This window comes from Natator depressus, chromosome 5 (assembly GCF_965152275.1).
Source record: "Natator depressus isolate rNatDep1 chromosome 5, rNatDep2.hap1, whole genome shotgun sequence".
Classification (NCBI taxonomy): Eukaryota; Metazoa; Chordata; order Testudines; family Cheloniidae; genus Natator; species Natator depressus.
Genome location: NC_134238.1, coordinates 2700801 through 2724134, shown reverse-complemented (window position 1 = coordinate 2724134; position 23334 = coordinate 2700801). Strand labels below are relative to the sequence as shown.

Below are 23334 nucleotides of genomic sequence, written 5' to 3'. Positions count from 1 at the left end.
CCCCTCCCAGGGCGCCTTTCTTGGCTGACAGGCCTCAGTGTCTCCTCTTTGCAGGGGTTCGTCCTGTCTCCCCAAACCCGGATGGACGGACACCCAGCCTCAAGTCCAGTTTGACCCCATTTCCTCAGGCTCTCACGCTACATCCTAGAAGCGAAGCGATACTTGCCGCACGTTCTGCCAGCACAAATCAGCTTTTACAGCAGTTTCAACCCCAGGTGCCCCTCCATCCAGGCCTGGCTGTCCCCTAGTTCTTCTCGGGCCATATTCTGAGATACAGACCTTTCCGAGTCATTCCCCTTTTGTCCACAGCCTTCAGCCAGCCCCCGCTTGGTCGGTAGGCTCCTCATCCACACACCACAGCTTGCTCCTGCCTCCATTCACACTCAGCCCTCGATGAAATCTCCATTCACCAGCCCCTCCCAGGTCTCCCGCCTGAGCCCTCTGCACCAGAGGCCCGCTCCCCCCAGGGAGGCCTGGGCACTTCCCCATCTCCGCAGCATCTTCCTGGGCCCTTTTCTCAACTGCTGCCCGGCTCTTTAGAGAGGCAGGTGCCATCAGGAGGCAGCTAACTAGTCCCTGCTGAACCGATTCTGGTCCCTCTTAAAGGGGCTGGTCGCCCTGTGGCAGCCAGCAAGACCCAGAGCTCAGCCTGCACCCAGCCAGGGCAATCCCAGAGAGCACAGACCAGCTTGGCAATTCCCCAGCACTGGGGATCTGAGCTGAGAACGGAGCCAGGCGCTGAAGGAGTCCAGCACTTAGCTGTGATCTCCAGGTGGGTCACAATGGTGAAGGAACTCTGGGGCCAAACTCCCCCCTCACTCCTGACGGCATCAAGCTGGAGTAACTCCTCTGCATGAAGAAAACAAAGGGCAAGGCTCAGATCCTCCTCCCAGGAGAGTCACGCACTGCATTGCAGAGGGTCACCCAGCTCTCTGCAGTGCCAACACCCAGGCCTGGCATTCAGACAAGCGCACCCTGTGATGGCAGCCTCGCGTGGGGCACACTACCCCGCTGCAGCTCCTTCCACCTGAGCCTGGTAGGGCACTTTGGCTCCTTTGTCCGTAAACCCCAGGGAGTGAGGAATGGACAGAGGGGCCCCTGGCTGAGATACGCTCAACACAGGGACACACGGGTGGCTGGGGGGTCTGTCCAACGCCCAGTGTCAATTAGAGGGGTCTCAAGGCTGCTCTAATTTGTGGCCGCAAGGGGCCATTTTGGCAGCTGGGAATAGCCAGGTTGCAGCCACGCTCTCTTTACCCCAGCCATGCCCCCAAGGTGGGCACGGGAAGGTTAACCTCTTGGTGCCCCACGCTGGCATTGCCTGGAGAGGAAACCCATTTCCAACAACCCGTTAAAGGCCTGCCCCGGGACAGCCGGTCTGTGCCACACCCCAGCCGCGACACCAAAGGAGATTCCACACGGTGCAGCCTGGCTGCTGCCGGGGGTGGAGGTGCTGTGTGCTCTGGGGTCTGGGCCCGTCCCAGCACTACTCCAGCAGGTTCAGTCACTTCTCCATTTGGGCATCCTGGGTAGTGCCCAGGTCATAGCCTGGCTCGTTCTGGGCATGGGCTGGGCTCAGGGTGCTGCTTGTTTAGCCCCGGGCACCGCAGCGCGGCCTCCAGGACGGGGACCAGGCCCGGTCCCATTGGCTGCACGACCGGGTGCTTTGTGGCCCGGGTTTCTCCGGTGGCCTCTGCGAAGGCACGTGGTGATGGACCCTCGCTCGCTGGGCGGCACCGGCTTCTTGGCGTGGCTGGCACCGACGTGCCCAGCCCAGCCGCTGCGGAGCCCTGTGTCTGCACAGGAGGCTGAGAAGCCGCCCATAGTGCTGAGCTGCTGAGTCACCGGTGAGCTCCTCTGCCGGGGGAATGCAGCGACTCGGTAATGCCATGCGAGGCTGCTGCGAACCTGAGCGCCCGCCAGCCGCTCTGGGACAGGCAGGACCAGTGCCGGAGCCGCGCTGCTGCAGGGAACACAGCTCCTGTAGCCTCTGCCAGGCTCCCGGGCCTGGCCCAGCCCGGCCCTGGGTATCTGGAAGGCTCAGTTAACCCCCCGCCCCCCCCACTGCCCATGGGCTTGGGTGATTGGGAGCCAGCCCAGAAGACTCTGGAGTAGGGGGACCCAGAGCACAAGCTTCAAAGCCCCCCAGCAGCACCCCCACCCTGCGTCTAGAGAGCCCCCCCACCGCACCCTGGGCACCTCTATGGCAGTCCCTGGCAGTTCTCCCCTTTGGAGGTGAGGTTCTGACCGGCCAGGGCACGACTGCACCCGTGCGTGAGCTCCCCGTGCCCTGGGCACGCCAGGTGCAGGGACCCCCGTCAGGATGCCTGCTGCTGCGGCCAGATAGGTGAAGCCAAGGCTGGCCTGTGCTTGCAGCTAGCAGAACCCTGGCTTCACACCCCAGCCGTGGGGGCAGGGGCTCCCCGGGCCCCATGGGTGGAAGTGTTCTCCAGCCGTGGCCCCAACACTCAGACGCCAGCCTCCCACCCCGACGCAGACAGAGCCACTTCAACCAGTGCCAGCAGGGAGCTGGGCAGGGAGCCCTCCGGCCTGGACAGCAGCCGTTCTCTCTGCTCCCCACCCCCAGGGATCTCCAGCCATCGCCTGGGGCCTGGGCCCAGCTCCCGCACCATCCGCATCTCTAAGGCTTCTATTTCTGACCCTCCCCATGCCAGGTGCCCCCCTCCCAGCCCATAACAGCCCCCTGGCAGAGCACCCAGGAGCTCTCCTCCTTTAGCCCAGGATCCTCCCATAGGATTGAGATTGCTGGAAGTAACACAGAGAAGAATAGACCAAAATCCCCGAGTCTCCCTCTGACACCCCTCCCTTCCCCAGCATGAGGTTAATCCCATAGCAGCAGCATACAGGCGCTGCCTTCCAGAGCCAGGGACATCGCAGAGGGGTGAGGAAGAGTGGGGGCAAACCCTTTGGAGACAGCGGTCCCGGTGGGGTCTCGCTGGCCAGCTCCTGGCTGATGCTCAGGGCCCAGGGCCTGGGAGCAGCAATTCACTCAATGGGCCAAGGGCTGAATGGTTTCTGGGCCTTGCTCCGTTTGCAGCTGAAGAGAGCTGGATCTCACAGCCCCAGGCGAGGCAGCCTGGGGCTGGCCCCATCTGCATCTCACAGCCCCAAGCGAGGCAGCCAGGGGTTGGCCCCATCTGGATCTCACAGCCCCGAGCGAGGCAGCCTGGGGCTGGCCCCATCTGGATCTCACAGCCCCGAGCGAGGCAACCTGGGGCTGGCTCCATCTCTTCACTGGCATGTGACAAGAGCGTGTCCAAGCCCAACTGCTCCAGCACCACGGGGCCAGCCCCCACAGTCAGGAGTCAGACTTAAAATTTGCGCAGCTCTTCCACAATGATCAGTGGGGCTGCTCTACCTTGGCCTGCAGGTGTCACCTTCCCTGCTTCCCTCTGCACCCTGAGACTCCAGGGCATGTCCTGGCCAGGGGGCTTTTTGCCATTGACTTCACTGGGGCCAGGATTTCCCCTTCCTGGTTTTCAAACGGAAGCTGAGACCCTCATGTAACCACAGGACTCCAGCAGCCGGGGCTTTCAGAAAAAAGCAAATGTCATAAGGCTCGAGCCGAATTCATGAGAGCTGGCAGTTGGGCCTGGCCCTATGTGAGCACCCCGCCCCAGGCATCCACCCTGCCCTGGATCCTGCTTCATTTCCTTTGAGAGGGGTCCTGTCAGGCAGCCCAATGGGTCCCCACAGGCCAGCAACAATCCTCCTCCTGTTCAAGCCAATGGTAAAAATCCCACTAACTTCCATGGAACAGGATTGGGCCCCATATTTGCATCAGTGGAAGGCAAGGGCTGGATTCTGCCACACGGTAGCGGTGCTATGTGCCAAGTAAGGTATCAGTCCGCACGGGTCCGGGTGGCAAGGAGGGCCCGTGGCGGGAAAGTCTCATTCTGTGGGAATCCGCTGATCTCTTGGGCACCCGCCCCCGCCATCCCTCCTACCTCATGGCCACGGGGGTGCACTATAGAGCCGGGGGGAGGGGGCTGCACCCTGCCACAGTAGCCCTTCACTTCCCTTTGTTGAGAAAACAGACTGAGCTCCCGGCGTCTCTCACTCTAAGGCAGGTTGGCCAATCCTTAAATCGTGGCTCTTCCCTGAACCCTCTGCAATTTACCAACATCCTTCTTGAATGGTGGGCACCAGAACCGGATCCAGGATCCCAGCAGAGGTTACACCAGGGCCAGATACAGGGTCAAATTACCTCTCTGCCGCTACTCGAGAACCCCCTGTGTTTGCACCCCAAGACTGCATTGGCCACAGCATCGTGCTGGAAGCTCATGTGGAATTGTTTATCCACCAGGACCCCTTTTTAGAGGCCTCACTTCCCCCAGGACATGAGCCCCCATGGTGCCGGTCTGGCCAGCACACCTCGAAGGGTGAGCTCCAGTTTGTTTTTAACCCAGTTTGGTGTCGAGGGGCGGGGGGGTCATGGTGGAGGGTTCTGCATGCAGGTTAGAGCAGCCAAGCTGTAGTAGGGGCTTGACGCCGAGTGGAAGGACTGTGCCCGAGAGGACACGACAGAGGCAACGTGCGGCCACCAGCTCCGCTGCCTCTCGGCCGCCAGCCCAGCCCGGAACAATAAATGCTCGTCACAGGAGCCTGGCTGGCGGTGGGGGTGGACACATGGCCAGCGGGGGCTAAGACTGGATGTACGAGGGGTGCTCTGTGTGAAGGGGTGTCCATCGCACAAGCCTGCAGGAGAGGGCAGGCAGGAAGGGCTGCTGAGCCTGTGGCCACGGGCTGGCTCACAGGAGGGGTGAGCTCAGACTCGGGGGCTGCAGTCAGGGCAGTTTGGAGTTTTCCAAAGCCCTACAACTCTCTAGTGCTTCCCACCAGGAAAGCGACTGGCTAAGGAGGCCCTTTGCTCAGCCCCTGCTCCTGGCTCGCCTGCCGCATTGTCCCGGAAGAGGTTCATCGATCTCCAGGTGCCCCCACTGGGGAGCATGTCTAAGCAACCAAGCGTAAGCAGCTCTGCCCTGATCCGGTTGTCTCAGGCACACGTGGGATGCAGCGGTTGGAGCCGTTTGCAACAGCCTGGTGTCCATCCGGGTTGTGACAACCGCACCTGGCTTATTAAAGCACTTTTCGTTTGAATGGGCCCAGTTTTCCCGTGATCCAGATCCCTGTGTGTGACTGGCCGACGGTCATTATTTACTGCTCCGCCAATCGGTGCATCAGCCGCGAGACTAAGAAGCCGGGATCCTACGTTTACTGCCAGCCTGTGGGTGAAAGTATTGACCAGTACTGACCCCTGTGGAAAACCACTGGAAACACCCCCACTCATGAGGGTTCCCCTTTGACAGCTACCTCTTCGGATCTGTCCATTAGCCATTTCTTAAGCACGGGTTTCCCTCGGGGGCTGGGACCCGGCTGTGTTTTCATCTCAGCAGGTTTGGAGCCTCCTTTTTGATCCACCCACTCACTCATCTGGCCATGCCCTTGACCCTCCCCAGCTGGGTGTGATAACCCCACGCCCCTGTCTGGACCAGCTGGAGGAGAAGGGAGCCTTGCCCTGGTCCCGGGCCCTGAAAGGAACAACGGGCAACGCGGCCTGCAGTGATGCGAGAACGCGGGTACCAACCTCAGGCCAGGCTGGCAGGATGCTGGGCAAAACCCCCACATTGGCTGGAACTTCTATACTTAGATTTCACCAACCAATGATCAGGTGTGAACTCCCTCAGGTGCTGGAACAGCCTGATCATGAAGTCCCAGACGGTCCCCGTGGGTGCTCTGATCTCCGTCACCGCACAGGTGGGCCTGCCTTTGCGATAGATGGTCCCTGCAACCAAGTATCACCGCAATATTCAGGTTGCTCCCAGCCCTAGGTTGACAAAGCCCTGGCTGGGATGATTTAGTTGGGGATTGGTCCTGCTTTGAGCAGGGGGTTGGACTAGATGACCTCCTGAGGTCCCTTCCAACCCTGATATTCTATGATTCTATGACCCGTCACTTTCCCCAGGACAGCTGTACTTTAGATCTCACACCAAAGACAGCAATTGTAGCCAATCCTATAACAAACTACATACCACTCTATTAACTAGGGGAAGGAAATGAGAATAATTTACAAGGTGAAAGCCGGTAACATACACATACAAATGAGATACAATCTAAGTTTCAAAAGGTGATAGACACTTCTGTATCAAGCGAGCTCTGTGAGTCTGTGATGGGGTGTCCGCCCCACACCAGCCTGGAAAGGGTTCACGTGTCTCAGAAGGGGTTAAGTTACCTGATAGGACACACCTGGAGGAAGGGCTGACCCAGGAGAGGCTGCAGCCAGGAAGCCTGCACTCATTGTCCGGGCTCGGAGAGGGAAAGGAGGGAACCCTGGGAAAGGCAGGAGCCCTGGGATCCTGGCCGAAGGGGAAGGGTTTACCCAGAGGGGTGGCGAAGAGGAAGGTTGATAGAGGCAGAACAGGAAAAGGCATCAAGGATGGCACGGGGCAGACCTTGGCGGCTGATTGGAGGGTCCGTGGGCTGGGCCCAGAGCAGTGGGCAGACCTGGGTTCCCCTACCAGCCACCAGGGAAGTGACATAGCCTTGAATTGGAGAACTGCTGGGAACGATACCCAGACGACCGATCCAGTGACTTGGATAACCCAGACAGAGAAAACCATTGTGAGCTGGCTGGAGAGCCGAGCCTCCACAAGGGAGCACCAGGTCATGAAGAAGGAGAAACCTGGCTCCTGAGAGAGAGGGAGACCATGGGGCCATCAGAGCGGCCAGGAGCTAATCCCCAGCTGAGCCACAAGGAGGCGCCCTAGCAGTGAGTAGTGATACCCCGTTACAATGTCCTTTAGGGCTGTCCCAGGCTAAGCGCTGGGGATCTCTTGCTTGTTCCTAGGAAACCTGTCCCCCCGCAGAGTCCAAGCAGCAGGGAGATAATCAGTTCCTTCTGAGAGGGGGTTTTGTCCCCCTCCTGCCATGGGCTCTGAGCTGCAGACTCAGCTGATGGGAGGAATCCAGTAGCAAGACTCATCTTTGTGGGGGGAAGAGGAGAACAGCAAAGTCTTTTGTTCTCTTTGCCGTCCCCCAATAGTTCGTTTGGGGTTGATGGCCCTTGGCATGAGCTGGCACCTGGTCTGCCAGTGTCACAGCGTGCACCATCCTGCCCCCAGGGTGGTGATTTCGGGTCAGCTTTGGCTGGAGCAGGGAATTCAGAGGAAAAGTGGCAGGGGCCGGGGAGTCTGAGGAGCTCAGAGGAGACCAAGGGGGCTCCGCATGCGTGTGTTTGGGGGAGAGGGCATGGGGTGAAACCAGCAGCAGCACAATGATGCTGAGCAAAGGCAAACGTAGGCTGCGAAACGTCCCGATGCTGGCGAGATCCCCTGGACAAGCCTCCCACCGGAGCCCTGGAGAGCAGCCCCGGGGGCGTCCTGCGCTGGCCGTAGGGCCTGGCTGGGCCCCGCAGGCTCCTCCAGCCCCAGCGTCGCCATGGTTCTTGCCCATGCTCGGTCACGGCTGACCAGGCACGCTCGGCTGCGCAGGCCCCTGCAGCCTGTGACCCCTCTCTGCTCCGGCGTCCCCAGGGAAGAGGGTGCCAGGTCACCACACACAGATTACACACACACGGTGTGCACACACAGCACGGCACACACACACACGCACCGCACAGCATACACACATACACACGCGGCACCGCACAGCACACACACACACGTACACGCACAGCACCACACGGCACACACACACACCACACATTATACACACATACACATGCACACACGACACAGCATACACACACACATGGCACGACACACACACACATGCACCGCACAGCATACACACAACACACACGGCACTGCACGGCACACACACGCACCGCACAGCATACACACATACACACACACACACACCACACAGCATACACACATACACACACGCGCGTGGCACAGCACAGCACACACACACATGCACACACACTGCCCAGCATACACACACATGCGTGCACGTGCACCACACAGCATACACACACATACACACACACGCACCACCCAGCATACACACACACGCGCGCACGCACACTGCCCAGCATACAGACACACACACGCATCCTGCCCAGCACACACACACACGTGCACGTGCACCACACAGCATACACACACGCGCACCGCCAAGCATACACACACACACACACATGTGCACACCCCGCCCAGCACACACACACACACGTGCGCACCCCGCCCAGCACGCGCACACACGCACACACACACACACGCAGCAGGGACTTGCCTGGCTGGAGTAAGCCTGGCAGCTGAGCCCCAGCCCAGGCTGTCCCCCTCCCCCGGCGGGCACACAGGGCTGCCATTGTGGGGGAGCTGGGCCGAGGCCCCTCGCCAAGCAGGTGTGGTGAGGCCTGCTCACTCTGCGCACGGCCGTGCTGCGGCCTGGCACGTCTGGAGGTGGAGCCCCGGAGCTGGACAGCCCTCGCCCTGGGACTGACCGTGCCCTGCTCACCACCGGCCGGGCCAGCCCCAGGGCTGGTGTGAGGAAGTGGGACTGTTCTTAATGTTTCCTCTGAATAGTGTGGGGGTGGCTCAGTTTCCCCTATGCAGTTCTTAAGTATCTAGGGGGTGGGGTAAGGGTGTATGATCATTGCAGAGCCCTAGACGGCAGGTGTATGCAGGGGTCTGGACACAGAGAATGGCCGACACCCTGTTTCCTGGCAACTGATGGCCTGGCCCTTCCCCCCTGCAAGGTGAGAGCTAAAGGTTTGGAGAACAAAGGAATCCGGTGACCTCCTGGCCGGGGACAGGGACAAAGCCCAGAGGAGGAGGGTCTGGAGAGAGTTTCAGTTTGGGGCTGGCTGGGACATGGAGTGAAGTGCAGACGTGGTTGTCTGGCTCACTACCCCCCAAAATGGACCCGGCTGAGGGGTCCTGTTCTCTGCACCTGCAAGCTCTGTGTTAGACCATGTTCCTGTCGTCTAATAAACCTCTGTTTTACTGGCTGGCTGAGAGTCCCGTCTGACTGCGGAGTTGGGGGGCAGGACCCTCTGGCTTCCCCAGGACCCCGCCTGAGCGGACTCGCTGTGGGAAGCACACGGAGGGGCAGAGGATGCTGAATGCTCTGAGGTCAGACCCAGGAAGGAGGAAGCCGGGTGAGCTGTGTGTCCTGCAGACAGGCTGCTCTCAGAGAGGAGACTTCCCCAGAGTCCTGCCTGGCTTCGTGGGGAGCAGTTCCAGAGCATCGCTCGGGGACTCCATGACACCCCCAGCCAGGGGTTGCCTCCTGTGTGGCCAGCTTGGGGTCGGAGCTTGTCAGATTGCAGGTGCTGAGCCTGGCGGGGCTTGGAGGAGACAGTGCCAAGGAATATCCAGGTGTGCAGGGAGTGGGGTGAGGGGGGGCTCCCCTCAGAATCCGTGCTGTGCCCGGTGCAGTGCTAGGGGGCGCTGGGCGGCAGGGAGCAGGGTGGGTGACCCAGCAGGGGGCGCTCTCCCCCCAGATCAGAGCAGTGCCCGGTGCAGTGCTAGGGGGCGCTGGGCTGCAGGGAGCAGGGTGGGTGACCCAGCAGGGGGCGCTCTCCCCCCAGATCAGAGCAGTGCCCGGTGCAGTGCTAGGGGGCGCTGGGCTGCAGGGAGCAGGGTGGCAAGTAGTGGACATGTGACCCGCTGAATAATACTGTGCCCAGTGCCCCAGGCAGTGCCATGGTGCCGTCCCTCTGATGGAGCTGAGCACAGCTCCTGTCCCTGTGCTGTCACTGGGACCAGAAGGGAATCTGTGATTGCAGCGTCCTGGCCAGTCCCCGCGTGTGTGGTTACTTTCTGCCTCCCTCAGTCCCCACTTCAGCTTCACTCAGATGTGGGATTCCTCTGCACGTCCTGGCCCAAACTCTGTCGCATGCCATCCACCCCAGAGGTGGGTGCATTTCCGCGGCAGGTGGGTGGGTGAGCCCTGAGTGGGCAATCTGGGAAGGATGTGGGAAGCTGGGATGATGATGGGATGATGGTTCATGAGCAGCGCTGCTGTGTGTGGGGGGGGACAGGGACGCAGACAGTGTTTTAGCAGTTGCATGGGAGAGCGATGAGTCGGCCAGTGGGCTGGAAGCAGCCACGTCTCTCCTCTGCCTCCAGGGGAGAATCTACAGGACAGTTACAGGGGTCAGATGGGACCCACTGCCCCATCTCCCCCATGTCCTTCAGGCTCCCTCCCTCCCCCCCCCGCGCTCTCCTGGGAGCGCCCATTCCTGCCTGGCCTTGAACTGGTTCCTTTGGCCCAGAGGAGGTTTGGAGTGTGGGTCTGTCCTGCTGCCCCTCTGTTCGCACCGCCCCACTGCAGTTCTGCCCCAGGAGTGTGAGGGGCTGGATTCTGGTGCAGAGCAGAGAGGGAAGAAGCTGCTGGGGAAGCCCTGCGGGGAGTGGGGGGCATGAATCAGCCCCAGGATGGTGCTGACTCCCCAGCTCTGCCAGTGTCCCTCCATCCTGCCCCCTGCTGCCCCAGCCCTGGGCTCACAGACCCCCATCACCATCTCAGTCAGTGCCCTTCCATCCTGGCCTCCAGTCCTAGTCCTCCCCCTGTTACTCCCTCGTGTGGCCAACCCTGTGCTCTTGGGTACCATGGCCCATTCAGAAGGATGAGAATCCACCAAACTCATTTCACTTGTGACCTAGCCTGGGTTTTGATCCCAGCTCTGCAAGGGAGAAGGGCCAATGCACATGTTCCCAGAGACCCCCCCAGACCAGCTGACATGCAGCAGAGGCCAGTCGGTGTACCCCGGGCATGCTGGGCCTGCCCTGGCCACAGGGGCATGGGCTGGGGAGCCCCCCGCCTTTCCGTCTCTGCTGCTCCGGCTCTGTGAAGGTACCTCTGCTAGGCGGGGAAGGGTTAAAGTACCCAAAAGCTGCCGGATCTCCTGGGCTGGGGCTGGGCGGGGTGGGGAGAGGCTGGGCTGACCTTGCTCCTCTCTTTGCTGAGTGGATGCAGTCCCAGCGCTGCAGTCCTTGAGGTTGTCACTAATGAAAGCAGCTCAGCCTGGGAGCCGGAGACGTGGGGAAGGATTTCATTGGTATCTCCCAGCCAACGTCAGAATGGTTAAAAACCCGCTTCCTCTCCCAGCGAGGAGCCTAGCACAGCTCAGGCCGTAGCTGGTACGGGGCCAGCAAGCCAGGCGGCATCTGCTCAGCCCCGCTTCCTCCTTGCCTGCGTGCGCGCTAGCCTCGGCCACCAGCTGCCAGCATCTTCCTCCTCCCGCGTCCTCCAGCAGCATCCGCTCCGGGTACCAGCCTCCCTTCTCCATCCACAGGCATCGCCTCTCTGGGGCAGCGAGGGAGCCCTGCCAGGGATGCAGTGAAGGCGGGCAAGGAGGAGGCTGTTGGGAGAAGCAGACGGAATGGGCACCGTGCGGGCAGCTCCTTAGGGCTCGCGCCGCGGCGCGTCCGGATCCCCACCCCGGTAAGTGGGGCGTAGCCTCCGTCGGGGGAGCAGCGCCGAGCCTGCTGCGAATGCACTGCGGAGAGCGTTCGGGAACTCGTTAGTGACAGGGTGGGGCACTTCACCCCGCTGGCCCCCTTCCTCTCCAGGACAGGCACCCCTCTCACTGGCAGGGGGGAGCAGGGGTTCGGAGCTGGTCTGAGCTGTGGGGGACTGGCCTTGGTGTTGCCTTGGGGTGGAAAGTCAGACACCAGGGCCAGTCCGTTGGCTCTCTCCCTTGGGTGCAGGGTCCCGATGTGGGTGCTGGGCTGAGGAGGTCTCATAAGGGCTGGTGGGCGTGGGAGCTCCGTGCCGGGGGGATGCTGAGTATGCTGCAGGGGAGGGGACTGTGCGGTCTTGGTATTTCTGCTGCCCTCTGGGAGATGGAGACGTGCGACAGAACAACAAAATCTCCTGCTCTCTGAGCCCGCAGAGCCGAGCCTCCTGCCCCAGGGCCAGGGTGCCAGGCTGCCCTGAGCCCCATCGGCTGCCTCGCTGCAAGCTCGCTCAGCAGCCTGGAAAAGCCCCAATTCAAGCCACTCCAGCCCTTCCCTTCCTGCCGCTGCTTGAATCTTGTCCGAGTGACCTGAGTGCTGGGGAAGGTGCCGGCAGGCAGCCCCGGGGCTAGAATCCCCGGCTAGCCACAGAACAGGGGCAGCATGGGCACCGGCTGTGCCCCTGCGCCCCCGGGGGCTGCCACTCGGGTCCCGGTGCAGCTCAGTGCCAAGGCGGGGGGCAGTCAGAGCCAGTGGAAATAGCGTCCTGGGCCCCTCAGCGCAGCCTCCAGAACCCACCTTTGCTCAGCTGCGCAGGCCTGCCTGCCCCTGCCCACGCCCACGCCCGGGCCAAGCAAAGGGGGCCAGCAGCCTGGCACCAGCTGCACTGCACGGGCCTGGCACGGCTGCTGGTCAGTCCCTCTGCCTCCCCCGCCCCACAGGTGACCCTGCAGCGCCCCAGCCCCAGTGCAAGCGGCGAGCAGGACCGCGCCGGGTGACCAGAGCCAGGGGGCCCCAGCACCAGGAAGCAGGAGCAGAGGGTGCGGGGAGCACCCTCTTTGGCTTCCCAGGAATGCTAGCCCAGCCTCCTACCCCCTGCCAACCGGCGCAGGCTACTGGCCCATGCTGCTTGCTCCCCAGGCTCCAAGAAGGGTCAGACACTGGATGCTGCAGAGGAGACTGCAGGCCTTTCCCAGCCCCACGGCTGTGAGGAAATCGCCCTGAGCCCAGCTGGGGGGACAATGGGCCCTGAGACCCTGCCCCCTTTCCAGACACCCGCAGAGCCCCCAGCCCGCCCAGAGCTGTCCCTGGTTGCCCTGCACATAGATGGGGGCCGTCAGCCCTACAGGGACCCCATCCCCCGTCCCAACGAGGCCAGGTCCCAGGGTCGTTCCTGCCCTCCTGGAGAGTGTGAGCCCACAGCTCACTGCTGAGCCCCAGGGGCAGTGCCCCCTGCAAGGTCCATCCTGCAGTGGCAACGCCCAGCCCCGGGTGTCACGGAGTGCCCGGGCGATGCTCTGGAACTGCTCCCCATGAAGCCAGTCAGGACTCTGGGGCAGTCGCCTTCCGGTGAGCAGCCTGTCCGCAGGGCAAACAGCTCACACGGCTTCCACCTTCCTGGGTCTGACCTCGGAGCATTCAGCATCCTCTGCCCCTCCGTGTGCTTCCCACAGCGAGACCGCTCAGGCGGGGTCCTGGGGAAGCCAGAGGGTCCTGCCCCCCAACTTCGCAGTCAGACGGGACTCTCAGCCAGCCAGTAAAACAGAGGTTTATTAGACGACAGGAACATGGTCTAAAACAGAGCTTGCAGGTGCAGAGAACAGGACCCCTCAGCTGGGTCCATTTTGGAGGGCAGTGAGCCAGACAACCACGTCTGCACTTCACTCCATGTCCCAGCCAGCCCCAAACTGAAAACCCCCTCCAGCCCCCCCTCCTCTGGGCTTTGTTCCTTTCCCAGGCCAGGAGGTCACCTGATTCCTTTGTTCTCCAACCCTTTAGCTCTCACCTTGCAGGGGGGAAGGGTCCAGGCCATCAGTTGCCAGGAAACAGGGTGTCGGCCATTCTCTGTGTCCAGACCCCTGCACACACCTGCCCTCTAGGGCTCTGCAGTGATCATACACCCTTACCCCACCACCTAGATACTTAAGAACTGCATAAGGGAAATTGAGGCACCCCCACAATATTCGGAGGAACCATTAAGAACAGTCCCACTTCGTCACACCGGGCTCCCCACGCTTCCACCCCCCTGGGCCATTGCCCGGAGCCACTTCTGGAGCTTTTCCTGGCCTGAAGTCTGTCTGTCCATCTGGCCCAACTGGGGCCGGGCACCTCGGCCTCGGGGCAGCATCACGGGTTCCAGGTGCCCACCTCAGCCCTTTCCTTGCCCGGCCAGCGTCGGCTGGAATCCAGAGAGCGCAGCGCGGTGACTTGCTCCCAGCCCTTCCTTCCCCCGGGACCCCCGGCAGGGCTGTGCCCGTCAGGCCTTGGGCACCCCGCGCTCAGTGCTCCCGGCTCCCTGCTTCCCCAGCTGGCCACACCTCACGCTCAGCAGCTCTTCCTGGCTCTCTCCCGCTCGCCCCCAGTGCCCTCCCAGGGCAGCCCTAGCCCAGCCCTCCTGAGCCTTTGACTGCAGCCTCCCCTCCACACCCCCATCGCCCGGCACACATGCCAGCCCCGTGAGCCAGGAGGCCGGGCAGCCCCGGGCTCCAGTGGGGAAAAGCGAGGGGTGAAGGGATGGGTGGCGGGTGACTGGCAGAGCCGAGAGAGGGGCAGGGCGCATGCCTGGACTGGAGGGAGCCGGCGAGCTCCGGGCGCCGTATAACAGAGCAGTGACTGTCCCGTGGCCTGCTCCCCTCCAGGGCACTCAGTGACAGCCACCAGCGCAGCGCCACGTTGGACAGGGCACCCCAGCTGCATCCTCCTCCTCGAGACACAGGCCACCTGCCTCCAGCCGCACTCTCCCCTGGCCAGCGCAGGCACCAGGGCCCTGCTCCCACGGCGGGGATTCGGGGTAGGCAGCAGGAGGGCGTCTTTCCCCTCTCCACTGTGTGCCAGCCTGGGCGTCTGGCTGCCATGTGCTTCCCCGCATGCACCCCTCACCCAGTATAATGGGAGCAGCTGCCCTGGCACAGACACCGTCGCTGCGCCCCGGCAGGGGCAGAGCGTATGCCCTCCGTCAGGGAGACGCGGGCCTGCCCAGCTGGGGATCTCCTCCAGCCGTGGGCTGTCAGACGAGGGAGCCGCCCTGACATGGCAGCCGTAGCGGGCAGGAGCAGTGCCTACGTTTAGCTGGCACATTACCCAGCGGGGCCTGCAACAGGCTGCAGCGCTGGGGAGGCCCAAGGAGGGAGGGGAGCTGCACCCAGACCAGGCGGAGCAGCTGGAGGAGACGCCAGCCCCAGGGGCAGCCCGGCTGCCGGGACTGCCAGCCCCGCCCCGGTGTCTGACAGACCCAGCACGGAGATCTCGGTAGCTAGACACGCAGCCGCGGCTGGCTTCCCTGCTTCCCAGGGGCTTTCCCCGAGGGGGCTGGGGCAGGCAGGGCGAGAGAGAAGCTCCTTCCCTCCCGGCTCCAGGGAGCCTGCGGCACAGAAAGCCCAGAGGGCCCCATGCAGACGCCAGCTGTGAGCCGCCGTTTGCACTAGTGACAGAAGTGTGGGCCAGGCCCAGTTACTGGAGGGGGACGGAGCAGAGGGCGGGGTGCAAACTCACAGCGCCCGGTGCACCCCGGAGAACGGGCGCCTCTCCGAGGGCAGGAGGGCAGAGCCGGCTGCAATCAGCCCTGCTCAGGTCCAGCCGGTCACGTTCCAGGGTGGGCGGGAGAGGAACGGTGAGGGACCCACCGTGCTGCGCACTAGACGGCAGGGGACAGACCCACGGAGCCGGACGCGCCGGAGGGCGCAGGCTCACCCCGGGGGGCTGGAGATGAGAAGTCAAACCCCAGGACCCTGTCTCCAGAGCAGGGGCTGATGCTGAACTGCAGCAGCCTGGGGTGGATGGTTCCCCCTGCTCCACGTTAGCTCTCGCCCAGGGCTGAGCTTTCCGTGCTTTCCTTCTCCACACAAAGGCCACACGCTGAGTTCTCATTAACTCACCAGTCGCAGCCTGAGACCAACCGTAACAACCCCGCCCTGGGCTCACAACCCGACCATAACAACCCAGCACGGGGCTCACAACCCGACCATAACAACCCAGCCCTGGGCTCACAACCCGACCATAACAACCCAGCGCTGGGCTCACAACCCGACCATAACAACCCAGCACGGGGCTCACAACCCGACCATAACAACCCAGCACAGGGCTCACAACCCGACCATAACAACCCAGCACGGGGCTCACAACCCGACCATAACAACCCAGCACAGGGCTCACAACCCTACGATAACAACCCAGCCCTGGGTTCACAACCCAACCATAACAACCCAGCACAGGGCTCACAACCCTATGATAACAACCCAGCCCTGGGTTCACAACCCAACCATAACAACCCAGCGCTGGGCTCACAACCCGACCGTAACAACCCAGCGCTGGGCTCACAACCCGACCATAACAACCCAGCACAGGGCTCACAACCCGACCATAACAACCCCGCCCTGGGCTCACAACCCGACCATAACAACCCAGCGCTGGGCTCACAACCCGACCATAACAACCCAGCCCTGGGCTCACAACCCGACCATAACAACCCAGCACGGGGCTCACAACCCGACCATAACAACCCAGCGCTGGGCTCACAACCCGACCATAACAACCCAGCACAGGGCTCACAACCCGACCATAACAACCCAGCACGGGGCTCACAACCCGACCATAACAACCCAGCACAGGGCTCACAACCTGACCATAACAACCCCGCCCTGGGCTCACAACCCGACCATAACAACCCAGCACTGGGCTCACAACCCGACCATAACAACCCAGCACGGGGCTCATAACCCGACCATAACAACCCAGCACAGGGCTCATAACCCGACCATAACAACCCAGCGCTGGGCTCACAACCCGACCATAACAACCCAGCACGGGGCTCACAACCTGACCATAACAACCCAGCACAGGGCTCACAACCCGACCATAACAACCCAGCACGGGGCTCACAACCCGACCATAACAACCCAGCACAGGGCTCACAACCCGACCATAACAACCCAGCGCTGGGCTCACAACCCGACCATAACAACCCAGCCCTGGGCTCACAACCCGACCATAACAACCCAGCGCTGGGCTCACAACCCGACCATAACAACCCAGCACAGGGCTCACAACCCGACCATAACAACCCAGCACGGGGCTCACAACCCGACCATAACAACCCAGCCCTGGGCTCACAACCCGACCATAACAACCCAGCGCTGGGCTCACAACCCGACCATAACAACCCAGCACGGGGCTCACAACCCGACCATAACAACCCAGCACAGGGCTCACAACCCGACCATAACAACCCAGCACGGGGCTCACAACCCGACCATAACAACCCAGCACAGGGCTCACAACCCTACGATAACAACCCAGCCCTGGGTTCACAACCCAACCATAACAACCCAGCACAGGGCTCACAACCCTATGATAACAACCCAGCCCTGGGTTCACAACCCAACCATAACAACCCAGCACAGGGCTCACAACCCTATGATAACAACCCCGCCCTGGGCTCACAACCCGACCATAACAACCCAGCACGGGGCTCACAACCCTACGATAACAACCCCGCCCTGGGCTCACAACCCGACCATAACAACCCAGCCCTGGGCTCACAACCCGACCATAACAACCCAGCCCAGGGCTCATAACCCGACCATAACAACCCAGCACAGGGCTCACAACCCGACCATAACAACCCAGCCATAACAACCCAGCGCTTAGCTCACAACCCTACCATAATAACCCAGCCCTGGACTCTCCTCCTGACAATAAAAACCCCGACCTGTGCTCACAACCCTACCACAACAACCCAGCCCTGGGCTCTCCTCCTGACAATAAAAACCCCGACCTGTGCTCACAACCCAGCCATAACAACGCAGCCCTGGGCTCACAACCCTACCATAGCAACCCAGTCCTGGGCTCTCCGCCTGACAATAACAACCCCACCCTGGGCTCACAACCCAGCCATAACAACCCAGCGCTTAGCTCACAACCCTACCACAACAACCCAGCCCTGGGCTCTCCTCCTGACAATAAAAACCCCGACCTGTGCTCACAACCCAGCCATAACAACGCAGCCCTGGGCTCACAACCCTACCATAGCAACCCAGTCCTGGGCTCTCCGCCTGACAATAACAACCCCACCCTGGGCTCACAACCCAGCCATAACAACGCAGCCCTGGGCTCACAACCCTACCATAACAACCCAGCCCTGGGCTCACAACCCTACCATAATAACCCCGCCCTGGGCTCTCCGCCTGACAATAACAACCCCGCCCTGTGCTCACAACCCAGCCATAACAACGCAGCCCTGGGCTCTCAAGCCTACCATAGCAACCCAGTCCTGGGCTCTCCGCCTGACAATAACAACTCAGCCCATGCTCACAACCCTACCAAAACAACCGAGCCCTGTGCTCCAAAACCTGACCATAACAACCCAGCCCTCTTTCTCACAGCCCTAAGACAGCACCCCGACAGATGCTTGGCGGTCAGCGGGATTTCGGCTGGGCCGGGGCAGTGACTGGCCTGGGGAGCAGAGGGGGCTGAGGGTGAATGGATTGCAGCTCAGGGAGCGGGGGTGATGCATTGACCTTAATGGTGCAGTGGGGCGGGGGCTCTGGGTCCTAGGACCCATCGATTTGCGTTGCGGGGCTGGGTCAGTGGTTTGTAGTTGTGGGGGGTGGGGGCAGATTCCTGGGCGTAGGTGGCTGGGGAACGACACGGGGGGGGCTGTGCACTCTGCTGGAGACCGGTGGCTCAAATCCCGGTTAGCGCAGCTCCAGCAGGGCCGGCGCTGTCAGGGTTGAGCAGAGGGGCCGGAGCGGGGACTAGCTGGGGAGGGCAGGGAGCTGCAGGTCAGGGCTGAGGGGCCCCTGGCAGGTGGGGTTAGGGGGCCCAGGCCTGGACTAGTTGCTGACGGAAACGGTGCCTGATCCCAGCCCCCCAAACTGTCCTTCCGCAGCGGAGCACAGGGAGGCAGGAAGTCTCAGTGCAGCACCCTGCCACCCCCTCTCCTCTCCAGGCAGCAGGGGGGTCCCAGGACGTGGCCCCTCCAGATTCCGGACTGGGATTTCAGGACAAGGGACCAGCCCCAGCGACTCCATGACAGGGTCCAGGGAGCCCTGGCCAGGCTGGGGCAGAGCGTGGGGAGCCCATGTGGTGCCAGTTCAGGGGCTGGCGGGGTAGGAGTGGGACCTGGCAGGGAGGGCAGCTCTGAAGGGGGCAGGGCCGGGAGCAATTGTTTTACAGGTCAGAGCTGCCAGCAGGAAGGTGCCCGTGGTGCCGGGGCTCGGTCTATTACCTCCCACTGGAACAATCCCTCCCTCCCTCAGCCCAGCCCCTCACCCCCCCTCACCACACTGACTGCGCCAGCCATTCCCATAGCAGCTCCATGCCCTGCAGAGCCCCCCACCACAGCCAGCTCTCACCCCCAGCCCCTGGCACCTTCCCACCATGGACCTGCTCACCTGACTCAGAGGAGATGGGATCTCCAGAGCACTGATCCTAGCTCCTCTCCATGCCTTAGTTTCCCCCTTCTAAGGCCGGGGGGGAATCTCCACCCTGCCTTGCCCTGTAGGGGGAAGACAGGCACAGGCACTGGGGGGAGGGGGGCTGGGGAGGGGAAAAGGGGCTTTTACTAGGGGGATACAAAGCAGGAGAGACCTGCCATCATGCAGGTTCCTCTCCCAGGGAAGATCAAGGCAGCTGTCCCCCGGCCCTCACTTGCTGGGCTGGAGCTGAGCCCGGGGGGAGCCAAGAGGCATTTTTAATGCCCTCTGACGGCCGAAGGGGGCTCCCAAGGCCGCTCAGCGGGACAATCTGCTGCAGGGGAGCCTGGGCTGGAGAGGGCCCTGCAGGGGGCAGAGGGAGGGGGGCTTCTGAGCTGGCCCCCGGCTGGGGGCTGGCTGAGCTGGCAGCTCCTCTCTCCAGTCTGTGTTTGATGGGGCTGCCGGGTACCGGGCAGGGCAGGGCGGCACAGAGCCCTGGGGTTTAGGGAACCGCGTTCTTCGCCCAGGGGAGAGGCGAGGCCTGACGTGCCCCGTGCACAGAGCCGGCAGTACCAGTATTACGCCAGGCACCCCCCCCGAATCCCCCCACAGTGCCTGAGCCCTGCCCCGGAAGGGGGGTCAGTCCCCACAGCCACTCTGCCAGGGCGGGGGAGGATGTCCCTGCAGTGGACACTTGGCCCCTAGGAACCAGGCTGAGACTTGCCAGCTCGTGTCACATGGGATCTCAACTGGCCAGCAGACCATGCTGGCTTCCTGCCGCTGCCGGCATGAGCCCTGGCCCTGTTCCCAAGCCCTGAGCCGCCCGTCCGCCAGCTCAGCCCCTCTAGCCGTGTGTGAGTCGTGCACGCACCCCGGCACCGCGGCTGTAGTCGGGCTGGCCCTGGCGGCCAGAGGAGATGGTGAGTTCCCCATTCCCCCACCTGTGCTGGGGAAGTGGACGAAGGCCTTAATGGGGTCAGAGCGGGAGAGGAAGATGGGCCTGCGAGGGAAGGGGAAGGCAGGGTCCAGGAGCGGGCAGGGCGGGGATCCCCTCTGTCCCAGCTGGGCCAGCCAGGGGTGTGGGGTGATGAGACCCGCCTGGGGCCAAATAACTGGGCAGGTGGCTCAAAAAGGAGGCTCCAAAAACAGTCAAGGGGGAGCTGCTGAGGGGAAAGGTCACTGCAGATGCAGCCCCAGGAAGGCAGTCGGGGTAGCCCCTGAGCCTGGGGGGAAGAGGCTCTGGGCCAAGGGGCTCAGGACCACCCGGCCACAGGAAGGAGGATGCAAACCCCTGACTCTAAAAGGGGAGCGGGTTAATCTGACTCCATTAGGCCCTGGGAGAGGGGGCTTTAATTGTAAAGGCTCTGGGTGTGCGTGAGTTACTTTTGGAACCTGAGGGAAACTGAGGCAGGGTGCCTGCAGGGCTCCCCAGGCCAGGGGGTTGTGCCCTGGGATGGCATCTGTCTACACACTCCTCCAAAGATTCCTCCTCCCCACTCCTGAAAGCCCTTCCCATTTCTATGTACCCCTCCTGTCGCTGGGAGTTTGTTTCACGCCCTGCAAAGAGGCCCCCTGCCTCAGTTGCTCTTGGCTGTCCCCTGGGCATGTGCTGCTCCCAGGGCCTGTGGTCATCGCTCTGCGCTGTGGGAGGAGCATAGGTCTAGGAGCCAGCTCCTCCTGAGGGCTGTGCCCAGTTCTGACACATATGGGGTGTGACCCTTGGACCTCAATTTCCCCTTCTGTATGTGGGGGTGCAGTTCCGGGTCTGCTTAGCAGGGGTGGGGAGGAAGCGTTAGTTCGAGCCTGGGAGGTGCTTGTGATGTGCCGAGCGCTTTCACCCCCAAGCCTTCCCCCGGGGCTGAGCCCTTTGCCAGCAGGGGGGTGGCCTCTGCCCCCGGCTCCCAGTGGGGAGGGATGGGTGGCGAGCTGGCGCAGGGGTGGAGGGATGCTGCAGCCTCTTGCATGAAGCCTGGCGCTGCCGTGTGAAGGTTGAGGACAGAACAGCGTGTGGAGACTGCAGCTGTCTGCGGCCAGATTTGGCGTCTCCAGAGAGGAGATCTAAAAATAGCCCCTAGGCTGTGCCAGGCGACAAGGTCAGGCTGGCACTAGCCCGTGCCAAGGTGAGTGGCGGCACCGGATACTCCATGCCAAGGTGTCAGCATATGCTGAGGGACCCGCCAGCAGGGCTCAGCGTGTCCTGGGGGGCAGGGCTCTGCGTGCCCCGGACAAGCCTGGCACGTCAGCAGCACTGCTGCGTAGCGTCTCTGCCATGGCTGTGGGGCGGGAGAGCTGGGGACAGCCAAGCAAGGGTCAGGGGAGAACGTACCCTGGCTGGAGAGAGACGGGAGGGGGCTGCAGAGGGGAAGGCTCTCGCACCCCGAGCGGATACGCTGAACACGTGAAGGGAGCAGGGAAGGCCCAGGAGGTTGGCTGGACCCAGCGCCTGGGTGGGTGAGAGCCCGGGAGAACCATTGCAAGCTGAGGCCTGCAATGCCCGGGGAACCCAGGGAGCCCCTGGGGGCATTTCCCCCTGAGCTGCCTTGCGCGTGGGAGACTGTGACACGGGGAGCGTGGGCGCCAGGGACAGCGCCGAGGGCAGGGGCAGCTGCACCAGCTGCCTTTGCCTGCCTACCCCGAGGGCCTGTGCGCTGACCCTGGGGCATGGGGAGGGCAGCCTGGGAGAAGGATGCTGCAGCCTGAGGTTCTAGCCACGTTGTTCGGTGCTCCCCTAAAGCCGGGGGGCAGGGCAACACCCTGGGGCACACTAGGCACAACTCGCGCCAGGCTGTTGCAGGGGCAAAGGGGTGAAGGCCGGGGTGGTGGGAGCCCAGAGCCCTCAGCCAGGCAGGGAGGGAGCTCACGACACTCTGAGCCCATGAGAGCGTGGAGCAGCCCTGTGCCCCGCGGCAGCTCTGCCGGCAGGGAGGGCTTGGCAAAGGGGTCCCGGGGCTGTGGGAAGGGCCCGCGCGGGTGTGGGGCTGATAATAAATACAGGGGAGTCGTCTGTTCTGGCCGGGCAGGGCTGCCAATGGACCCGAGACGCGTTGGCTGGGGACAGGGAGCGCCCAGGCCTCCGGCTAAGGAGATTCTAGGCCCAGGCTGGCGTGGGGGATGAGGAGTGATCGGGGGGCCCACAGAGCAGGTGTTGATCTCGGCCTCAGTAAAGGAAAATGAGCAATTCCTCTGGCCACAGATCAGCACGGCGGAGCCATGGAGGCTGGCGAGGGACGGCGCCAGGGCACGGGGGACATGGCTCCTTCAGCACCAGATGCCTACGGGGGCAGGGGCCTGGCACTCTGACTGGTGGTACTGCACTCGGAGTACGGCTGCTTGGGGTGTGGGTAGGGTTTTGGGGGCACTGTTATTTGCATATGGTTACTCCAGACACATTGGTCTGGGATACTGGTACTGTTCTTGGAGTGCTGTTCTTCAGGTCCTGTCACCTCTAGCAGGGTTGCTACTGGTGTTTAGAGTACTGTTACTTGGGTACTGTTCCGGTTGTTGAGGGTACCAGTACTGGTACTCAGTCTGCTGTTACTTGGGGCACTATCACTGTTATTCAGGGTACTGGTGGTGTTCCTCTGAGGGCTGTTTCTCAGGGTACCGGTACTGGGGGTACCGTTATTTTGGGTATTGGTGGTGTTCCTCTGAGGGCTGTTTCTCAGGGCACTGGTACTCAGAGGGCTGTTACTTGGGGTACCGTTACTCCGGGAGCTGCTGCTCAGGTCTCTCTGACCTCTCCCCGTGTAACTCCGTCTCTGGTTGCCCCCTCCCCTCCCTGCGTAGCCACAGGGCCAGGGGCCAGTTTCTGGCCCTTTGGAACCGGTGTCTTCTCCGCGCCGCTCCCAGCAGCAGGCTTGGCCTCTCGTGCCAGGCAGCTGGGCAGGGGCGGGGGTTGGAGCAGCATCCCATGGGGGGCAGCGGCCCCTCCCTGTGCGCCTCTCCCTGCGTCTCTCCCGCGCCTGCTGACAGGGCAGCGCAGCGGGTGGGGGAGGCGAGGCTGGCGAGAGCAGATTAGCCGAGGATTCCCGGAGGTGGCTGCCCACACAGACGCTGCGTTGCGACTCACACACCCGCCTTCCCTTTCCTCTCCTCTCACGCCTCTCTGGAAATCACGTATCCACACGGTGGGCCGGATTCCAGACGGGGATGGGAGGGTGCATGAATACACGCCTTTGTGTGTGTGGGAATACACGCCTCTGTGTGTGTGAATACACGCCTTTGTGTGTGCATGAATACACACTTCTGTGTGTGTGAATACACACCAATGTGCG

At 62.4% G+C, this 23334-nt stretch overlaps 1 protein-coding gene across 2 annotated transcripts in view; it reads left to right on the top strand.

Annotated features, from left to right (window-relative positions):
- Positions 1–10966: 10966 nt before the first annotated feature.
- PHF24 (PHD finger protein 24) overlaps positions 10967–23334 on the top strand; it is a 36337-nt gene continuing 23969 nt past the window's right edge. Inside the window, exon 1 of one of the 2 annotated variants that reach the window (XM_074952227.1) lies at positions 10967–11415. The gene's annotated coding sequence lies outside the window, so the exon portion shown is untranslated. The remainder of the gene's footprint in view (positions 11416–23334) is intronic. The other variant, XM_074952228.1, reaches the window with a different exon arrangement.